The following is a 19824-nucleotide window of genomic DNA, read 5'->3' on the forward strand; positions in this document are numbered from 1 at the left end:
CCAGCCAGGGGGAGGGGCTTCTGGTGGCTAGGGGAAGGGGCCGTGGGTGGTTGGTGGGCTGGCCCCACTCCCGATCAGGGTTGGGGGGCCGACTGGAGGTAGGGCCGGCCGGCTCCACCCCCTAGTTGAACTCACAGTTGAATTCCCAGTTGAGGGGACAATCTGCCTATTAGCCTTTTATTATGTAGGATACTCAACCTGTTAGCAAATCCTAATGACTATCACCACCATATCTAAAATCTGACAACCACTCAGATTTTATTTATTTATTTTTAAATATTTTTTAATTGATTTCAGAGAGGAAGAAAGAGGGAGAGATAGAAACACCAATGATGAGATAATCATTGATCAGCTGCCTCCTGCATGCCCCATACTGGGGATCGAGCCTGCAACCCGGGCATGTGCCCTGACTGGGAATTGAACCGTGACCTCCTGGTTCATAGGTCGATGCTCAATCACTGAGCCATGCCAGTTGGGCCAACCACTCAGATTTTAATCATGCCCTAGTCCAGTGGTCAGCAAACCTCGGCTCGCGAGCCACATGCGGCTCTTTGGCCCCTTGAGTGTGGCTCTTCCACAAAATACTACAGCCTGGGCAAGTCTATTTTGAAGAAGTGGCGTTAGAAGAAGTTTAAGTTTAAAAAATTTGGCTCTCATAAGAAATTTCAATCGTTGTACTGTTGATATTTGGCTGTTGACTAATGAGTTTGCCGACCACTGAGCTAGTCCAACCTACTATAATCTCTTGCCTGTGTGCTTCCACTTTCAATTCCATCCCCTGCAGTATCTTCTCAACACAGCAAAGTGAGTACTTAAAATATGTCAAAACACAAACCTCCTTGGCTCAAAAGCCTCCAATAACTTTTCATTTTACTCTGAGAGCCAAGTTCTTTAAGATGGCCTATAAGGTCCTCCATGGGTCCAGCTATCTCATTACTTCTGTGACCTCTCTACTATTCTCCCCCTTGCTCACAGCTCCAACAACACTGGCCTCTTTGCTGTTCTTGAAACATACAGGTGAACTACTTCAGAACTCCTGCACTTGCAGTTCTCTATGATACGCTTTCCCCATTTATCTACATGGCTCCGTCCCTCTCCTTCAGGGCTTGAATGTCACCTTCTTGGTGAACTCCTCCCTGACACTCTCGCATTCCCTCACTCACCTTCTCTATTTTCATTTCTCCACAACACTTATCACCATCTGACATATTTTATTTATTGACTCCCCACACTGGAATGTGGAAACTCACTAAGAGTAGGCATTTAAAAAAATCTTCACCTGAGGATATTTTTTCCACTGACTTTTAGAGAGAGTAGAAGGGGCAGGAGGAAGGAGAAACATCGATGTGAGATAGACACATCAATGGGTTGCCTCCGTCAAGAGCCCCAACCTAGGCTGGGATCAAATCTGCAACCGAAGTACAGGCCCTTGACCGGGAACTGAACCATCGACCCTTCCTTTAGTCATGGGCAAGCACACTAACCATGAGTCAAACTGGCCAGAGCATGCAGGCATTTTTTTTTTTTCTACTGTGTTCACTGCTGCACCCCCACTAACTAAAATACTATACTATAGTGCCTAGTTCATAGTAAATGCTCAATACATTTTTTTTATCCTTACCTGAGGATATGTTTTTATTGCTTCTTAGAGAGGAAGAGAGAGGAAGGAAGGCAGAGAAAGAGAGAAACACTGATGTGAGAGAAACATCAATCGTTTGCCTTCCATACACACACTAACTGGGGATCAAACCTGCAACCTAGGTATGTGCTCTGGCTGGGAATCAAACCCACAAACTTTTGATATATGGGACAATGCTCCAATCAGCTGAGCCACCTGGCCAGGGCTCAACACATTTTTAAAAATAAATAATTTTAATCCTCAATATGAATTTGACTATTCAAAATATTTTTTTCTACTATCCAATCTAGCTAGAAAATGTCTATCTGCTTTTGTCATTCCATCTGCTTTCTTCTACCAGCCAACCCTCCAAATATGCCATCTTCCTTTTTTTAAAAAAAATATTTTTTTATTGATTTCAGAGAGAAAGAGAGACAGAAACATCAATGATGAGAGAGAACCATTGATGGGCTGCCTCCTGCATGCCCCACACTGGTGACCGAGCCCACAACTCAGGCATGTGCCCTTGATCAGAATTGAACCTGGGACCTTTCAGTCTGCAGGCCAATGCTCCATCCACTAAGCCAAACCAGCCAGCAGCCCCCTCCCCCCTTTCTTAAAATATATTTTTATTGATTTCAGAGAAGAAGGGAGAGGGAGAGAGAGAGATAGAAACATCAATGATGAAAGAGAATCATTGATCGGCTGCCTCCTGCAGGCCCCCTACTGGAGACTGAGCCTGCAACCCAGGTACGTGACCTGACCTGGAATCAAACCCGGGACCCTTCAGTCCCAACACTTTATCCACTGAGCCAAACCAGCTAGGGCATCATTTCCCTTCTTATTCTCTTGTTTAAAAGATTACTTTCCTTCTTCAAACTTACGTTCTTTTACAAAACTCCAAATTGGGCCAATTTGACTCTAGTAGAAAATAACCTAGAAAATAAAAATGGTAATAGGGTTGGTATGATAGACACAGGTGACATTTTAAAATATAGTTTTATTGAGATATAATTCACATTCCATACAATAGAGTCATTTAAAATGTATCATTCAATGATTAGTATATTCACAGATAGGCCCAACCATCACCAGTCAATTGGACAACATTTTTATCACTTAAGAAGGAACCCTGTATCCTTTAGCTATCATCCCTGTACTCCACCCCAGTCCTCCCCGAAGCAACCACTACCCTACTTTCTGTTTCTATAGACCTTCCTATTATGGACATTCATATGAATGCAGTCATACAGTATGTGGTCTTTTGTGACTGGCTTCTTGCACTCAGTATAACGTTTCCAGTACTTGCTGTGGTATATGTGTCAGTACTTCATTCCTTTTTATGTCCAAATAACATTACATTTTATGAATATGGGTGACATTTTAAAGATAAATATCACTGTTCTAAAACTACTTGAGTAACTTGAAACTTTAAAACAGCCTTCCAGCCGAAACTGGTTTGGCTCAGTGGATAGAGCGTCGGCCTGCGGACTGAGGGGTCCTGGGTTCGATTCCGGTCAAGGGCATGTACCTTGGTTGCGGGCACATCCCCAGTGGGGGGCGTGCAGGAGGCAGCTGATCGATGTTTCTCTCTCATCGATGTTTCTAACTCTCTATCCCTCTCCCTTCCTCTCTGTAAAATATCAATAAAATATATTAAAAAAACAAAAAACAGCCTTCCAAAAACCTGCAATCTCTTCTCCCTCATAGACAGTCTCACTCCTCCTTCTGGAATATTTCACATCTACAAAAAGTTGTTTATACTCACATTTATTTTGTTATAATCGCTAACAATCTGACTTCTACTACATCTGTTCTTGGTCAGCAGACATACAAATTAGTAAATTCCGTTGCTCTTTTGGGTTCCTATCTATTATCCAATAAGTCACTTCTTGATTTGTATGCTTAATTTGTCAGTGTTGATCACCCTTTTAAAAAAATACTGCTTTGTAGTTGAGAACGTGGACTCTGAAATCAAACAGACTTGAGTTTGAATCAAAGGTCTGTCCCTTTTTAGCTGTGTGACTTCAGGCAAGTTATTTAATCTTTCTAAACTTCAGTTACTTCTTAGAAAATAGGGAGAACAACATATTTGTTATAGGTCAGTGTAAAGATTAAATGAACTAATGAATAAAAGGGCTGACTGAGCACAGTGTCTGGTGCACAATAGGCACTCAGTCACTGCAGATTATTTTTACTGAAAATGTTCCTCCCTTGGTTCAAAAGGTTCTGTCCTCAACTTTCTTTTTACTACTTCTTCTATCCATTTCTTTGGAAACATCATTATTTTCACTGCTTTTGTGATTACCTCTATCATTAAAATACTACCTGGCATAGAATAACAACTACTTGTTAAATGAACAAATACATCTCTTTCAATCTCCTGATTTGAATTTCCGACTATGTAATGGACATTTTCATGTTTATGTCCCATTGGAGCTTGAAATGTTTAACAAAAAGAGAAAAAAAATTCACTCAAATCATATATTTTTTAGCACCTCAAAATGAACACTTCCTAAACCTAAAACATCATCTTTTTCATCCAAACATGTTCCTTCCGACTTTCCTATTTTAGGTACCAATTCAGCAACTTCCAAGCAACCTGAACTTGAAAATTTTAATTCCTTATTTTATTACTACTTCTCTTGACCCTCTCATCCAACCATATAAAAATCATCTATATTCTATCTCGACAATAACCATGCCAATTCAGGATCTCCCTATCCTCTTATCCATTCTACTATAATGGCTTCACTGTTCTACACACACCTGGTCTCCCTGGACCATCTTCTTAAACATCATGAAAGTCATCAATAGCTTCTCATAGCCAAATGCATTAAATCAAACTCAGCCTAGAGGTCACTGCTTTCTTTCTAAGGACCAAACCTATCTCTCCTGCCTTATTTCCCTCTACTCCCCTAAGCATATCCTTGGTTTCCAGATAACTTTCTCGACTCCTCACCTCCAGTTCCTCCAACTGGAACACAGCTGCCTAAACTTTCATAATTTCACTTAATGAAATACAGTCTGTACATAAAAACTCAAATATTGCCGAAACCGGTTTGGCTCAGTGGATAGAGCGTCGGCCTGCAGACTGAAGGGTCCCGGGTTCGATTCCGGTCAAGGGCACGTACATTGGTTGCGGGCACATCCCCAGCGGGAGGTGTGCAGGAGGCAGCTGATCGATGTTTCTCTCTCATCGATGTTTCTAGCTCTCTATCCCTCTCCCTTCCTCTCTGTAAAATATCAATAAAAAAAAAAAACTCAAATATTACCTCCTTCATCTCTTTCCTGAGTCTCTCCATCCAAAATGATCAAAATTATCAAACTGCAAAAGAACTGCAGTTGTAATTCTCTAAAAGTTAACATATTATAACATATTAGAGTTCCTTGCTGCTATCATTTCTTCCATGACAGTGCACGTTCCTTGCAGGTAGAAACTGTGCCTCGCTATTCATTGTACCCCCTCCCTCCAAAAACGAATGCCCTTGCCCTTGCTTAATGGGTTTCAGCTAGCTTGTATTCCTACTCCTCTGTGACATCCTTGTTTAGGTATATTTTTATAGCCTATCTACTTACAATTAACATTTGTTTAGCACTTTGGCATTTATTTTTATCTAAGCCCACAACAACTCTGTGAAGTATTTTTTTATTATCCTTTAACAAATGAGATTGAAGCTTAATTTGACTAGTTTGGCGTGAGGAAATACCGGAACCCAAGTCCAGGACGTCCTAATTCTGTACTCTGTTTTCAATTCCACCCCGTTTTCAACTCCCTCGTCGCTATAGCTCCTCAGTGCTCTAGCACCTCGAAATCTTTGCATCTTGTAACTTTCCCCTTCCGGTCCCAGCCCTCCTGACGACCCCCCTGCCCCCCATATTACAGGCTCACATCCCTCTCTTCCGCACTGCTTCCGCAGTTACTTCTGCCTCACCTGGGCTTTCCTTCCCAAGGCCCCTAGCCTAGCCCCCTCCCCGAAACCCGAAACTGTACTCACGCCACGCTAAGCCACCGGGTCACAGAACCCAACGGAAAAACAAAAGTCAAATCAGGGAGCGTCGCGGCGCCACCGAACGTGCACGAATTCGTCCAATCGCCCACAACTTTACACACCAATAGGTGTGCGCACCAATAGGAAGGCTATTCACATAGAGGCACGCCCCACTCCACCCTTGCCCACCTCTTACCGCGCAGAGATGCTGGGAAATGTAGTTTATTTCTGCACACTGCTCTCTGGGCGGAGGATGTAAGGAGCCTACAACTCAGCTCTCCCAGTGTGATGTTTGAGGTCAGAACGAACTAGTTCTGGGCACTCCAAGATTATTTTTGCTCAACTATGTTGTTTTCACGAAAAAATGATGCAGAAACGCGATGCATAGTCATGGAAAGGATCACAGGATTATTATGTGTTGTAACCTACAGGAAGGTGAAGATAAGAAGATAGTTTCTCCTTCCATGCCTTGGTGTCCTGAGCCAAGTTAGCGCCTGTGGCTCAATTTGTACAGTCAGGGGATTATATATATAAATGCTGTTATTTTTGTTAGATAGCAGATTCTGTATTCCTGAGACGTGAAAACTTGGCTTTAATAATATAAGCTAGTTAAAAACCCAATTGTGGTCTCATCTTTCCATAAAAGCAAGGTGTCCCAGGAGGAGAGGAAAAGGAACTTAATCTTTCTATTTTAAAAAAAAAAAATGATTTGAGAGAGAGATAAACATCAATTTGTTGTTCCACTTATTTATGCATTCATTGTTTGATTCTTGTATGTGCCCTGACCAGGGATAGAGCCACAACCTTGGTGTATCAGGACAATGCTAGAGGATGAAGTCCAGAGAGTAATATGGCATCCAAAACTGCTACAGCCAGACCTCATTATTTCTATTTCTAGAGGCCAGATACACGAAATTCGTGCAAGGGGCTTGGCCCTGGCAGCCTTGGCAGCTTGCCTTGGCCCTCACAGCCCAGCTTCATCTGGAAGTTCGTCCGGAAGGACATCCGGAAGGTTGTTCAGCTGTCTGTCTAATTAGCATATTATGCCTTTATTATTATAGATTATAGATAACTGGTTATTTTATGAATGTAACATGGCATTTTTCAGCTTTGTCTCATACTCTTCCTTTTATCTGCTTTAATTTAACAAATGAGATTGAAGCTTAATTTGACTAGTTTGGCGTGAGGGAATACCATTAATTTCTATTAATTTACACCCAGAAAATTCCAACCAAAGCCAAAGCAAATACTGTCTCCTTGATTGAAAGTAACCCCTTCTGCTTTGATATTTATGTAGCAAATTGTCATTGTATTATTATAGCATAGCTTATATCCAAATGTCATCAATATTTCTTTTTAATTTTTATTTATTAATTTTAGAGAGCGAGAGAGAGGGAGAGAAAACATGAATTTGTTGTTCCACTTATTTATGCTTTAATTGGTTGTTTCCTGTATGTGCCCTGACCAGGGAACAAAACCACAACCTTGGTGTATCAGGATGATGCTCTAACCAACTGAGCTACCAGGCTGAGGCAAATGTCATCAATCTTGAGTCCTTCTCTGACTACTCTATCCTCCCTTACCACCCTCCACTCTCTCCACTCCCTCCCTTTTCTACAGCACCTAAAATAGTAAATTTTTATTTGCTTATGTTTATTATATTATCTCCCATCACCACTAGAATGTAAGCTCCATGAGTGGAGATAATTTGTCTTTTTGTCATATATCCAGCATTTAGAAGAGTGCCTGACACATAGCAGGTACCTAATTGTTTTGGGATGCATGCATAACATTTCTCTCTACATGTGTATTGCCTCTCCTATTAGACTGCTCTCCTTTCATTCTATATCTAGGTAATGTGTCATCATTCACTCAAATGCCAAAAGTTAATTCTCAACCATCTGTCTCTTACAACCACCTAATAACAGATTGGTAATTTATTTATTTATTTATTTATTTTTTATAAAGATAAATACTTTATTTTTTTAAATAAATCTTTATTCAGATTATTACAATTGTTTCTCCTTTTTCCCCCCATAGCTCCCCTCCACCCGGTTCCCACTCCATCTTCTGCCCTTACCTCCCCCCCACTGTCCTCATCCATAGGTGTATGATTTTTGTTCAGTCTCTTCCTGAACGCCCCCATTCCCCTTTCCCCCTGAGAATTATCAGTCCACTCCCTTTCTATGCCCCTGATTCTATTATATTCACCAGATTATTCTGTTCCTCAGGTTTTTAATTCACTTGATTTTTAGGTTCACTTGTTGATAGATATGTATTTGTTGTTCATAATTTTTATCTTTACTTTTTTCTTCTTCCTCCTCTTCTTAAAGAATACCCTTCAGCATTTCATGTAATCCTGGTTTGGTGGTGATGAACTCCTTTAGCTTTTTCTTATCTGTGAAGCTCTTTATCTGCCCTTCAATTCCGAATGATAGTTTTGCTGGGTAGAGTAATCTTGGTTGTAGTCACTTTGAAAATTTCTTGCCACTCCCATCTGGCCTGCATAGTTTCTGTTGAGAAATCAGCTGACAATCATATGGGTGCTCCCTTGTAGGTAATTAACTGTTTTTCTCTTGCTGCTTTTAAGGTTCTCTCTTTGTCTTTTGCTCTTGGCATTTTAATTATGATGTGTCTTGGTGTGGTCCTCTTTGGATTCCTTTTGTTTGGGGTTCTGTGCGCTTCCTGGACTTGTAAGTCTATTTCTTTCACCAGGTGGGGGAAGTTTTCGGTCATTATTTCTTCCAATAGGTTTTCAGTATCTTGCTCTCTCTCTTCTTCTGGCACCCCCATAATTCTGATGTTGGTACGCTTGAAGTTGTCCCAGAGTCTTCTTACACTATCTTCAACTTTTTTATTTCTTTTTTCTTTTTGCTTTTCCGGTTGAGTGTTTTCTGCTTCTTTGTATTTCAATTGGTTGACTTGATTCTTGTGTTCCTCTAGTCTGTTGTTGGGTCTCTGTATAATATTTTTTATATCAGTCAGTGTATGTTTAATTTCTAGTTGGTCCTTTTTCATATCTTCGAGGGTCTCGTTATATTTATCGGCCTTTACTAGGATATTCTTGAAAAGCCTTATAACCGTGGTTTTGAATTCTATATCCAGTTGTTTGTTTTCCTCCATTTCTTTCGTTTGTAATCTGTTTCTTTGACACCGCATTTTCACTGCTTCCCTGAGTTGGTAGGGTAGATTTGTGTGCTAGGTTTCCTATATGGCCCAGTGGGTCGGCCTCCCCAGTTAACCTGAGGTGGACACTCTTGGTGCACCCCTTTGTGGACTGTGTGTACAGCCTTGTTGTAATTAAGTCTTGATTGTTGTTGGTATCACTGGGAGGAATTGACCTCCAGGCCAGTTGGCTGTAAGGATCAGCTGTGTCTATGCTGGGAGAAGTTCGGTGCTGGAGACAGCCTTATAGGATTAGACTTGCCAAATTGCAATAGCCTCTGTGCTCAGCTTGGATGGGGTGGATTCTCAGGGCGGAGCAGACAGTCTTGGCTTCCTGTCAGCCTTGCCCTTGTGCGCTCGTGCGCACCTTCAGACCTCTGCCTTCCCCGGCTCCCGAGTCTCCGCCCAAGAGTCCAGATTCCCCCCACAAGATCGTGGGTCCCCAGGGGCTCCCCTGGAACTGGGGTTCAGTGCAGTCAGAACTGGGGCTCAGTGCAGTCAGGAGCTTCTGATTCCCTTCCACTAGGGAAAGCCTGTGGCAACCTCTACAGCCTTTGTGCGCACTGGCACGCGCGCACCTCCTATCCTCTGCCTTCCCCGGCTCCCAAGTCTCCGCCCGAGAGTCCAGATTCCCCCAGTAAAAGCGTGGGTCCCCAGGGGCTCACCTGGAACTGAGGTTCACTGTAGTCAGAACTGGGGTTCAGTGCAGTCAGGAGCTTCTGACTCCCTTCTGCTAGGGAAAGCCTGTGGCAACCTCCACAGCCTTTGTGCACACTGGCGCGTGCGCCTCCAGAACCCTGCCTGCCGGGGCTTCCCCGGGTCTCCCCCGGTCTCTGAGTCTCCGGGTGCCTTTCTCTCTACCTGACAGACCAGACTCCCCCTGTATGAGCCTGGGTCCACGGGGTTTCGCCCGGGACTGGGGTTCAGTGCAGTCAAACCGGGGTTCAGTGCGGTCGGGGGCTTCCTTCCCCCTTCCGCCAGAGAAAGTCAGCCAGGCTCTCAGCCACCCTTCCTCTCTGCATGCACAAAGACCCTTTGCCGTACCTCCAATTCTCTGTGAGATTTTCTCTTTCCTTCTAGTTGTAGAATTTTCACTCAGCCAGCTTTCCTGTGGTTCTGGATGGTGTCCGTTCTGTCTTTTAGTTGTGGTTTTGAAATTGTTGTGCGAGGCAGCAGTTTAGGTGCTTACCTATGCCGCCATCTTGGTTTCTCTCCTGGTAATTTATTTTTAAAATATGGAACACTTCACGAATTTGCATATCATCCTTGCGCAGGGGCCATGCTAATCTTCTCTGTATCATTCCAATTTTTTTTAGTAAATGTGCTGCCAAAGCAAGCACGATAATTTTTAAAAAATCATTCCAGTGGCAGAGGATGAATTAAGAACAATGCTGGCCCTGGTCCAGTAGCTCAGCTGTTTAGAGTGTCATCCTGATACGTCACGGTTGCAGATTCGACCCCCCGCTCTCCTGCCCCTCAGTCAGGGCACATACAAGAATCAACCAATGAATGCATAAATAAATGGAACAACAAGTCAATGTTTCTCCCTTCCTCCCCTTCCTCCTCTTCCCCCTTCTCTTCTCCTTCTTCTCTCTCTCTAAAATAATTTTTTTAAAAGAACAATGCTGGAAGATTTGGGAGGTTACAGTGATAATTTATATGAAGTTAAAGGTCTAAACAAGAGTGTCAATGATGGGAATATGATGAAGGAAATGGGAAATATTCTAAAGTTCCAACTGACTGGATCCAGGACAGGGAAGCTAGCTGGAGTAGCTGACATTAATCAGAATGAAAAATACAAGAGGAAGAATATATTTGGAAGCTGTGAGAAGAGCTGCTTGGGGAATACCAGCTTGATATATTCTCTGGCCTCAGGGCTTTACTTTCCCACTCAGCTTAGTTCTGGGGTGCATAACATTGACTGTTCTTCCCAATCATCTCACCTCTTTCTCTTTGTCTTCCTGTTGTAATTCTGCTGATAATCCCATCACTTGAGATTATTCTTACCATCTGCCTTCTATGTGTGCTGCTGGAGAATGGCTCACATTTATGGAAAACTAGAGGCCCAGTGCACGATTGAAATTGCACGAGGAGGCACGCCTCAGGGGGCCGGGACCCATGCCTGACTCGCAGCGTTCCCTGGCCCTCCTGCCTGTGTCCACTCAGGGGCAGCCTAAGCCACTGCACCGGCTCTGGCAGGCCCCCCTGACTCTGTTTCCATCTCCGATCTGGGCCTCACCTGCACGCGCAACCTCCTCCTGTCTGGTCGTGACCCGCTACGGAGTCCAGGCCTAATTTGCATATTACCTCTTTATAATATAGATTATACTGTTACTGTAGACCAGGGGTGGGCAAACTTTTTGACTGGAGGGCCACAATGGGTTCTTAAACTGGACCGGAGGGCCGGAACAAAAGCATGGATGGAGTGTTTGTGTGAACTAATATAAATTCAAAGTAAAGGAGTAGAGGGGAGAGCAAGAGAACCCTCCGGTCTTTCGGCTCTGCGGGCCGGATAGAACAGCTGAATGGGCCGTAGTTTGCCCACAGCTGCTGTAGACAGTCAGTCAAAGTGTGGGGGAGCCTCCTCCCCCATTGGCCAAGATGGTGACAGAGGGAGATTTTTACCCTGAGCACCAAAAGCTAGAAATATGAATGGACAGGAGCCCCATGTGTGCCAAAAGCTAGCAAGATAATTGGATAGAAGAAAGCTCTCCCCTGCCTATCCCTATAAGAATGGTGGGCTTGAGTCAGGAGTCCACTATTCTCCTAGGTCAGTGGTCGGCAAACCACGGCTCGGGAGCCACATGCAGCTCTTTGGCCCCTTGAGTGTGGCTCTTCCACAAAATACCACAGCCTGGGCGAGTCTATTTTGAAGAAGTGGCATTAGAAGAAGTTTAAGTTTAAAAAATTTGGCTCTCAAAGAAATTTCAATTGTTGTACTGTTGATATTTGGCTCTGTTGACTAATGAGTTTGCAGACCACTATCCTAGGTCATGGCACCTGAATAAAACCTCTTTCCTTTCGCACCAGCACCTGCCTCAGCATTTGGCTTTGATGGCAGGCAGCTGAACCTCTGTTTTTTTGTTCAGTTATAATATCACTATACATTTATGTTCCCTAACTTTAGTGAAACCCTCAGAAGTAAAGAACAACACTTCCTATGATATGTTTGTTCCTTCTCCTAATTTCCACAATCATCATTTTGGACACTCACCATTGACTTCAAGCCCCTAATGCAGCCCTTCCAGTACCTCCCTCTTTGTTTCTCAAAGGCACCACCTGCCTCAACTGCTTGTCTTCTTACCCACTTACTTACCATCTCTGTACTTGTATTTCCTTCCTTTTCCCCCTGCTTTGCAGACAGATGTGTTACTCCTCTCATCATGCTCTTTCTTTTATCTCTTCAGAGACTTTGATTTTTCTCTTATATACTCAACCTCCATTTCTCCATTAGTTCTTCCTCCACAGCACTTAGATATACTAATTTCTCCTAGCTTGTAAAAACTTTCTTTTATTCTCCTTTATAATTTTCATACCCCACCTTTTCCTCTACAGCCAAAGAATCTTCAGTGTGTGCTTGACTCCTTTTCTTCACCTCCCATTCACTCCCCAATTCACTAGGAACTGCATTTGGACTCCGTAAATTTATTTAAATTGCTCTATGACCTACTAATTGCTCAATTTGAAGATCACTTATCATCTATCTTATTTCACATGATCTCTTTCTGGCATTTTACACTGTTGCCAATTTTCACCTTTCTCCAAGCTTTATTCACTTGATGACTATGAAAATACTGCAAATCTCTCCCTTCATTCATTCTTAGAATCATGTACTAGGTTTTCTTTTTCTAGTGAAAGAAACATTACCTTTCTGGAAAAAAAATTAACTTTTAATTAGTTCAATACAAATAACTAAAGAATAAATTTCTGGCTTCTCTTATTTGTCAGTAGAAATCATAGGCTTCACAGCAATAATATATCTCAGAGTAAGAAATGATAAAATTGAAGTAGCACGTATTTAGTATGCTTCTATCTTTGCTTAATACTATATTTAAGAAGTAATAACTCTTCTCCTCTGAGAGCACACAGAAAAACAGACAAATCACATACAAATACATTAAAGGAAATATGAGTATACAAAAAGTACATGCCTGTCCAGGGAATCTACACCAAGAAAACAAAGAACTAATTAGTAACCATTCTTTTAATATTGAAAACCACAGGGCAGAGAGAAAGTAGAAGAATGCTATTTACCATCTCCTCCCCATAATTATTATTTTTATTTTGACTCTCATATCTAGGTTGGTACATAGTAGAGAGAAAGGTCTATGTTGTCTGTCCTCTATAAAGTCATATGTGGTATAGAAATTATTGATAACATCTTTGAAATAAATTTGGGCTAATATAAATCAATTATGAGAGAATACTTCACCCATTTTTTTAAATTTAGAAGCTCTTGGTACATTACTTTACAAACTACACAAATATTTTTGTAAATATAGACTTAGAAATTCAAATGACATGTTTTACTTAGCTAAATTATTTTTTTTACAGTACATTTTGAAGTCCCACTAGTTACTCATATGGAATAAATTCAAATTGTCATTTACCCCCACTTGCAATAGGGGATATAAAATTAAACTCCAAAATTGAACCATAATCCAGAAAAATAGCAAAGGACCTTATAAACTGAAAAATACAGATTATTTTCCTGAAGCAGTAGTAAGATGTTCTTTGATACATATCCATGGTCTTACTGCTGAAACAATTCATCATGAACTTAAATTCATTAGTAATCTTGTGTCTTGCCTTCCAACAGCCCTTTATCTTCTCAGTATAAAAGAATAGTTGATAAGGAATACATTAAACTATAAATGTAAATAAAATTCAAGTAAATAATATTAATATGTTGGGCAGACATAAGCTGTGGGCACTTTGAGGGAAGGTAGACATAGACTAAATATGAATGTTCAAATAATCTGATTGGAAAGTAGTTGTTACTTTAATTAAGGGAGGACAACAGGCAGTGATAATTCACAATAGTTTCTGTAGACCTTAATTTTAGGTACAAATATATTTACTCATTATGTTGAAGAAAAGATAAAATAACACTATCTATTACATATGAGGAATATACAAAGGTTTAAGGTGTTTTCAAGAATTGTGGAACTTTAAGGCAATGGTGAAGTCAATGATAAGAAGGGATTATACCCTATGAAAGAAATAGGTAATCAAACTATAGGATCAGTCTAATAGTCTAATTAGTCTAATTAATATGAGATAGTATTCCAGAAGAAGAGAAAGAATGCATATACAGAAAAATTTTGGTTAAGAGACTACATTTAGAGGGGCTGGATGAAAAAGTTGAAGGTAGTAAACCTGAGGCTGCGCCCCCCTGCGGTGGGGCTTGACGGGGGACCTGAGGCTGTGCCCCCCGCCTGGCAGGTCTTGATGGGGGATCTCAGGCCATGTCCCCCACCTGGCGGGGCTTGACAGAGGACCTCAAGGCACGGCCCCCACCCCGGTCTGGGCTGGGGGACCTCAGGCCACTCCCTCCCATCCTGGCACTGGGCCAGGGGACCTGAGGCTATGCCCCCTGCCCGGCAGGGCTTGACAAGGGTGGGACTGGCCGGATCTGGGTCTCACGCGATTTTGAGGTGCATGTGGGTAGGCGGGAACTTGACTCTGGGTCCCGTGGTGAGCCCCAGACTCTGACAGGAGGAAGGTTTTCATATACATTTTACTAATTTTCTTTCATCTCTGACACTTCTATTATAGAAAAAGGGCAAATAGAAATATTAAATTATTTCCTCTAATTAATCCCCTTTTAATGTGCACAAATTTCGTGCACCGGGTCACTAGTCCTATATAATAAAACCCTAATATGCAAATCGGCCAAATGGACAGAACAACTGGCAGAACAACCAGTCACTATGATGTGCACTGACCACCAGGGGGCAGACGCTCAATGCAGGAGCTGCCCCCTGGTGGTCAATGCGCTCCCACAGGAGGAGTGCTGCTCAGCCAGAAGCCGGCTCACGGCTGGTGAGCGCAGTGGTGGTGGCGGGAGCCTCTCCCACCTCCGCGGAAGCGTTAAGGAGCAGTGAGCTGAGTGGTAGGAGCAAGGGGTCCTGGATTGCAAGAGGGCACAGGCTAGGCAGAGGGCAGAGGGACATCCTCCCCTAGTGCACAAATTTTGTGTCCTGGGCCTCTAGTATCATGATAAATACGTATGGGGCCAGTTGGGAACTTGAAGCAGCAGGGGAACCACTCTGTAAAGAATATAATTTTCTAACTACATTTTGTACATCTGAAACTAATATAGAATAATATTAAATGTAAATTGTAATTGAAAAAAAAATTAAAAATAAGAAAAAGAGAGAGTACATTTATACGAAAATTTTGAACATAGTGACTAACAAATCTTTCATTTAAACATTAAGATATAAAAAGAAAGTTATAAAGGAAGGGATTAGTTCAATAATCCATGGTGGCAATTCATAAGAATTTGGAGATAACAAATCTCAGGCCTACATTACATTCAATGACTCTGGTAAATAAAATGATCTAAAAAATTTTAATGCCATATTTCAAATGATGATTGTTTATTAATGTCATGATAAAGGAAGAAGGAATATTTTAAATCATAGCTTTCCAACTTTATCTATAGTATTGTAAAAGGCTAAGTGACTGACCATACATCTATCTGACTGTCTGACCGACCGACCGGCCAGTACATATGACACACACTGGTAATTTGAAAATAAATGTTGACTCACACATGCGCGATACATATAAAGCTCTCACTGGCACCAATCGCATGCGTGTTTTAATTTTATAATATTGTACTATATATACTATTTTGACATGTAATTTTTTGCAGTAATGTAATTACCTCATGAATCTTTCTTCTAATTAATTTCTTTTCAATGTGCATGAATCCGTGCACAGGGCCACTAGTAGTTTATAAAAATTGAATCTCGCCGAAACCGGTTTGGCTCCGTGGATGGAGCGTCGGCCTGGGGACTCAAGGGTCCTAGGTTCGATTCCGGTCAAGGGCATGTACCTTGGTTGCGGGCACATCCCCAGTGGGGGGTGTGCAGGGGGCAGCTGATCGATGTTTCTCTCTCGTCGATGTTTCTAGCTCTCTATCCCTCTCCCTTCCTCTCTGTGAAATATCAATAAAATATATTTTAAAAAAAAAATTGAATCTCTCTCTCCTATTCTGATTTGTCTCCTATAAAGTAGATAAAGTCTGTTTTTCCAAACCCCACTTAAAAATGAGTCTAAAGCCCTGACCGGTTTGGCTCAGTGGATAGAGCGTAGGCCTGTGGACTGAGGGGTCCCGGGTCTGATTCCGGTCAGGGGCATGTGCCTTGGTTGCGGGCGCATCCCCAGTGGGGGGTGTGCAGGAGGCAGCTGATCGATGTTTCTCTCTCATCAATGTTTCTAGCTCTCTATCCCTCTCCCTTCCTCTCTGTAAAAAATCAGTAAAATATATTTTTAAAAAATGAGTCTTAAATATATCATATGTGTATTCATATTGAATTTCTTGATTTTTACTTTCTGTAGTTTGTAGTACTAATAACCATTTTTTTCTGTTTTCTAAATGCTAAATCTAGCAATAAGGCCTTTCCCAAACCTCATTCTGACACACATTAAGAAGCACTGATTTAAAGTGATGTTCAAACATAGCACTGGGTGAGAACTAAATAGAAATGTTTACTGAATTAATTGTTGAACTCAATTGAATTCAATCACAGATCATCAAATGCAAAATAAACTCATTACTTTGGCTTAAATGAATTTAAAAGTTGGTTAAAGAATGTACGAGAACTTATTTTATTGTATTATAGAAGAATCTAGTAACTATACAGTGTAAAATTATTATATTTATTATAATGTTACAAAATCATAACTGAGTAAACAAAATCCACTCAAGGACAATGTTGATTATCATTTTAATGTAACAGAGTAAAAAAAGTTTATTTTTAAAGCTTTAGATTCCACATTGCCAACCTTTAAGAAATTATAATTATCTGACAAGGCAAAATATTTATTTATCTTATATTTTTACAGAATATTAGCATTTTTATTTGTAGAAAAAATAAACAAATTTCTGTCTCCATCAAGGTGTCACAAGAAATTAGGTAATAAAAGCAAAAATGTAAATTCTAAAGTTATCTAGTACTTTTCTTCTAATTCCAAATAGAAAACAACAATGAAAAAAATGTTCTCAGATTTTTAAATCTCTCTAAATAATACCCAGGTGCAAGAAAGCTATAGATTTCTCTCATCTCATTTTTAAGTTTAATATTCTAAAAAGTATTTCCTCCAGGGAAAACTGAACTGATCAATTACAGAATTTAATAACACAATTCCACTTTACCTAGTCTTAAATTCATCCTTGAGAGACAGAATTGCTCTTGTTTATATAGTACGGTAGGAGCTAGTCTAGTATTTTAGAAACATCACCGTCCTTTATATTAGAGTGCCTTCCCTAATAATCTCTGAATAGTCTGAAATAACCTATTAATCATAAACAATATATTTTAGTAGATAAATACTATATGAAGACTAATAAAAAATCCTCTTTAAAAATAAAATATCTAGCCTTTTGTACATCAAATTAGAACCTGAAAGGTCAAGAATGTACATATTTTCAAATACACAAACTATGTACTAAAGTAATAAATATAAAATTTCTTTTAATTCAAAGCTCTGTTGGTGCTGCTGTCAGTGGGAAGTGTGCTAGAGACTGATTTTCTGAAGGTTCTTCTGCCTGTTTCTAGTAGGCTGTTAGTTTTTACCTGCATTTTCTTTACAACTGGCATCACACTGCGGCACAGATTAGTGGAGGACAATGGTGAATTGCTCCCAAATTCTGTCTTAGCCTTGTACAGTAATACTCAGACTGCAGCCAAAACACTTCCAGGGCCTGATTCTGGAGCGGGCATCTCCTGCACATCCTCAAGCTCTCCCCAACACACCAGGACTCTGATGACATCAAGTTTACACATTGGACATGTGTGATGATCCAAAAGCCATGGGTCAACGCAAATTCTATGAAAAATATGCTTGCATGGCAAATTCTGAAAACATCCTTCACTTTAAATTTTTCAATACACATTGTACAATTCTCCAACATTGACATTGATTCCCTTTTTTTCCATGCTTTGTGGGATGATGTGGAAGCTGGCCAATAACTTCCTTGTTCTTTTCTATGCTCTGACTTCCAAACTGTGGGCCAATATATAGAAAACACTGTATAAAGTAAAATATTAGTGAAAAGGCTAAATATTTAAAATATATTTCCCCCTTTTTCAACTACATATTTGTGTGATTCTGGATTTTCTTCATATATTTCAACCAAAACATACCATAACAGATTGAAAGCAGAATCAGATATGAGAATCCAGCTCGATCTCACTAAGTTGAACATTTAAAATTTTTTCACAAATGTAAATAAATGCCACACTTCTCATTACATTTATTTGAAAATACTATTATTTTATCTTATTTTTTATTGCCTAAAGTTTTACATATGTCTCCTTTTTCCCCACTTGATCCCGCCCCCCCCCCCCCCCAGCCATTCCCACCCTGGAAAAGCCCCAACCGCCCCATTGGTTATGCTAATATGCATGCATACAAGTCCTTTGGTTGCTCTCTAACCGCCCCTCTCCCCAGCCATTTGTCTCTGGATCTATTCTTGTTCATAAAATTATGTTGATCATTATATCCCATATATGAGTGTGATCATGTGATATTTATCTTTCTCTGACTGGCTTATTTCGCTTAGCATAATGCTCTCCAGTTCCATCCATGCTGTTGCAAATGGTAAAAGTTCCTTCTTTTTTATAGCAGTGTAGTATTCCATTGAGTAGATGTACCACAGCTTTTTAATCCACTCATCTGCTGATGGGCACTTAGGTTGTTTCCAAATCTTAGCTATGGTAAATTGTGCTGCTATGAACATAGGGGTGCATATATCCTTTCTGATCGGTGTTTCTGTTTTCTTGGGATATAGACCTAGAAGTGGGATCACTGGGTCAAATGGGAGTTCCATTTTTAACTTTTTGAGGAAACTCCATACTGTCTTCCACAGTGTGCATTCCCACCAGCAGTGCATGAGGGTTCCTTTTTCTCCACATCCTCGCCAGCACTTGTTTGTTGATTTGTTGATGATAGCCACTCTGACAGGTGTGAGATGGTATCTCATTGTTGTTTTGATTTGCATCTCTTGGATGATTAGTGACTTTGAGCATGTTTTCATACGTCTCTTGGCCTTCTGTATGTCCTCTTTCGAAAAGTGTCTATTTAGGTCATTTGCCCATTTTTTGATTGGATTGTTTGAAAATATTATTAATAAAATATATTTGTATTAACATGTATGATGGCTGCTTGGCCAGAGTGGCTCAGTTGGTTGAGCATTGTCCTGTGCACTGAAAGATTGCCGGTTTGATTCCTGGTCAGGGCACATACCCAGGCTTCAGGTTTGATTCCCAGTCAACATATCAATGTTTCTCTCTAAAGTCAATGTTTCTCTCTCGCTCCCCCTTGCTCTCTCTCTGGTGAGGATTAAAAACAACAACAACAATAACAACAATAAAAAGAACCACATGCATGATGGCTAATTTTATGTGTCACCTTGGGGAGTTTTTGGATGAGGTTAACATTTAATTAATGAATTTTTTAGTAAAGCAGACTGCCCTCCATAATGTGGAGGACCTCATTCAATCAGTTGAAGGCTTAAATAGAAAAAAAGCCAGCCTCCCCCAAACAAGATGGAGATCTGCCGCAGACTGCCTTCAGATTTTATCTGTACTGTCAGCTCTTCTGGGCCTCAAACCTGCCAGCCAACACTGCAGATTTGGGACTTGCCATCCTTCCTAAGTATGTGAACCAATTGCTCATGATAAATTTCTTTCCATCTATATACACATCCTATTGGTCTTGTTTTTCTGGAGAATGCTGACTAACCCAACATGTAATGGGTTTATTATTTTTAAATGAATATTTTAAACACTTAGTTTTAATGTCTAACATAGT

The 19824-nt window shown here is 40.7% G+C and overlaps 1 protein-coding gene across 1 annotated transcript in view; it reads right to left on the reverse strand.

Annotated features, from left to right (window-relative positions):
• Positions 1–5710, reverse strand: part of CCDC77 (coiled-coil domain containing 77) — a 51372-nt gene extending 45662 nt beyond the window's left edge. Inside the window, exons 1-2 of the mRNA XM_080661400.1 lie at positions 5617–5710; positions 2503–2554 (exon numbers count right to left, since the gene is read on the reverse strand). The gene's annotated coding sequence lies outside the window, so the exon portion shown is untranslated. The remainder of the gene's footprint in view (positions 1–2502; positions 2555–5616) is intronic.
• Positions 5711–19824: the final 14114 nt, after the last annotated feature.

The sequence above is a fragment of the Plecotus auritus genome, assembly GCF_963455305.1.
Source record: "Plecotus auritus genome assembly, chromosome: 3".
In the NCBI taxonomy this organism is placed as follows: Eukaryota; Metazoa; Chordata; class Mammalia; order Chiroptera; family Vespertilionidae; genus Plecotus; species Plecotus auritus.